Source organism: Citrus clementina, unplaced genomic scaffold (assembly GCF_000493195.1).
Source record: "Citrus clementina cultivar Clemenules unplaced genomic scaffold, Citrus_clementina_v1.0 scaffold_8, whole genome shotgun sequence".
Classification (NCBI taxonomy): domain Eukaryota; kingdom Viridiplantae; phylum Streptophyta; class Magnoliopsida; order Sapindales; family Rutaceae; genus Citrus; species Citrus x clementina.
In genome coordinates, this window is record NW_006262022.1 from 3,055,809 (window position 1) to 3,059,021 (window position 3,213).

A 3,213-nucleotide genomic window follows, 5' to 3' on the forward strand; every position below is an offset into this window, starting at 1 on the left:
GGAACTGCCTCACGCGTACGTTCTTGTTGTAATAACGCATGACCATTTGCTGACATTGGGCCACTTTCTGCGAGACCCTTTCCCTTTTCTCCTCAAGCAGGTCCAAGCTTAAGCAGATCTGCTCGTCGTTTTGCTCCTCAGTGAAATATTTCGTTCGATGTGTCCCCACTCCAATTTTTGCTGGGACTACCGCCTCGTGACCAAAAGTTAAAGCGAACGGGGTTTCCCCTGTGGCGGTTTTGTGAGTTGTTCGGTAGACCCATAATACTCCTGGTAGTTCGTCAACCCAAGCTCCCTTCGTCTTTCCCAATCTAGTTTTCAAGAGCTTCTTTATCACTTTGTTGGCTGCTTCCACTTGTCCGTTTGCCTGGGGGTATGCGGGGGTGCAGAACTTCAGGTCCACCCCCAAATTTCGGTAAAATTTCCTGAAGTTACTGTTGTCAAATTGCCTCCCATTGTCTGTAATGATTGCATAGGGGATCCCGTATCTGCAGATGATATTCTTCCAAATAAAATCCGTTGTCTTTCTCTCCGTGATTTAGCTGAGAACTCCCACTTCTACCCACTTGGTGAAGTAGTCTATTGCCACAATTGCATGTGTCGCCGCTCCTCGGCCCTTAAGTAACGGACCAATCAAGTCGATTTTCCATTGAGCGAAAGGCCACGGGGATGTCATAGTGGTCAGCTTTTCTGGGGGTTGTGTAGGAATCTTAGAGAAGCTTTGGCAGGTTTTACAGTTCTTTGCCATCCTTTTCGCATCCTGGTGCATGGTCGGCGAGAAGTATCCTTGCCGGAGTGCCTTGAAGGCTAAAGTTCTTGCTCCCGAGTGATTGCCGCATATTCCTTCATGGATCTCCCTTAGTACATAATCTGCCTCCTCGTCATCCAAACATCTTAAAAGGGGCAAGGTGAACCCTCGGCGGTACAACACTCCATCTAGTAGCTTGTACCTCGTTGCTCGGTATTTTAATTTTCTTGCTTGCCTTCTGTCCTCTGGTAAAATTTCATCGCGCACATATGTGCGAATCGGGTCCATCCATAATTTACCAGTGCTTACTCTCATCACCTCAACCACCTCCCCTATACTTGGCGATGTCCTTACCTCTAGTGGAACCGACTTAGGTAATTTCGGATCTGCAATTGCAGTTATCATAGCCAACATATCCGCTCGGTAATTCTCATTCCGGGATATTTGCTTTACCTCCACCTCTTGGAAAAGCCCAACCATCTGCTTCGCCTTCTTCAAATAAAGACCCATCTTCTCTCCCCTTGCTTGGAACTGATCATTGAGCTGATTACATACCAATTGAGAATCTGCTCGAATTTCTACCCTCTCTGCTCTTAAAGCGTGTGCAAGTCCGAGCCCGGTGATAAAGGCTTCATATTCAGCTTGGTTGTTTGTGAGCTGAAATTCGAACTTCACTGCATATGTTATTTTGGTTCCTTCTAGGCTTCGTATGACAACTCCTGCTCCGGATCCTTGCTCACTACATGATCCGTCAACCATTACCAGCCACACCCCCTCTGGTTTCTCCTGCTCTATTGGTTGCTCCTCTCGAATTTCTTCCCCTAGTTCAGCTCGGTCAACCATAAATTCTGCCAGAGCTTGGGCCTTGATTGCTCCTCAGGGCCTATAGGAGAGGTCAAATTCGCTTAACTCCACGGACCATTTTACTAACCGACCAGATGCATCTGATTTTTGAAGTGTTTGCCGAAAGGGCTGGTTAGTCATCACAACAATTTGGTGGGCTTGAAAATATGGTCGGAGTTTTCGTGCTGCCGTTATCAGAGCCAACACCCACCTCTCCATCAATGGATATCTGGTTTCTGCGTTTACCAGGGCCTTGCTTGTGTAGTATACTGGGTGTTTCTTTCCTTCTTCTTCTCTGACTAATACCGAGCTGGTAGCCCATTTAGAGATTGCCAAGTACAGAAACAGCTGGTCACCCTCTCTCGGAGTTGATAGTAACGGGGCGCGGGTCAGATATTCCTTCAGTTGTCCAAATACTTCCTCGCACTATGATGTCCACTCCATCTTTCTCCCTTTCTTTATGGTTTGGAAGAAAGGGTGGCATTTATCTGTGGCCCGCGAGATGAATCGGTTCAATGCTGCCAACTTTCCTGTAAGGCTTTGCACCTTCTTAACTGTCCGTGGGGACCTCATTTCTGTCACAGCCCGTATTTTTTTCGGGTTGGCCTCGATCCCTCGGTGGCTTACCAGGAATCCCAAGAACTTGCCTGAGCTGACCCCGAATGCACATTTGTCTGGGTTCAGCTTCATTTCGTACTTCCTCAGCAATTCAAAGGTTTCTTCTAGATGTTTCACATGATCCCTCGGCTCTTTGAACTTTGTAATTATATCATCCACATACACTTCCATAGTGTGTCCAATCAATAATTTGATGATCTTGTTTACCAATCTTTGATAGGTGGCTCCTACATTTTTTAGGCCGAAAGACATTACCCTATAGCAAAATAAACCCATGTTAGTTATAAATGTGGTGTTTTCCTTATCCTGCTCCTCCATGGGTATCTGGTTGTATCCAGAAAAAGGCATCCATAAAACTGAGCAGACTGTGACCTGTTGTTGAGTCCACCAGCTGATCTATTTTGGGTAGGGGGAAGCTGTCTTTCGGGCACGCCTTATTGAGGTCCGTGAAGTCCACACACATTCTCCACTTCCCGTTGGCCTTTTTTACCAGTACTACATTGGAAATCCATTTCGGACATTTGGCTTCCCTTATAAATCCTGCTTTCAACAGCTTCTCCATCTCGGTGTTTATGGCCTCATACCTTTCCTGGTTAAAGCATCTCCTTTTTTGTTTCACCTGCCGCGCCCCCTTTTTGATTGCCAACTTGTGGCAAGCTACCCTGCGATCAATTCCTGGTATGTCCTCGTGAGACCAGGCGAATATATCTGCATGGGACTGTAGGCACTTTACCAACTCGCCTTTTACTGTCCCGACCAATCCTGACCCGATCTTAATCACTCTGCTCGGGTTGCTTTTGCTTACTACAATCTTTTCTAGTTTCTCAACAGGTTCTTGGCGACCATTTTTAGAATCTCCAGCATTATCTAGAGAAGTAACCTGTAGTGTCTCCTTGGCTACTGTAGCGTAACAGCTCCTTGCCATCCTCTGGTCGCCTTTTTACTACGCCAGCCACTCTATTTACTCTGTATTTCAGTGCCAAGTAATGCGTTGATATAACGCA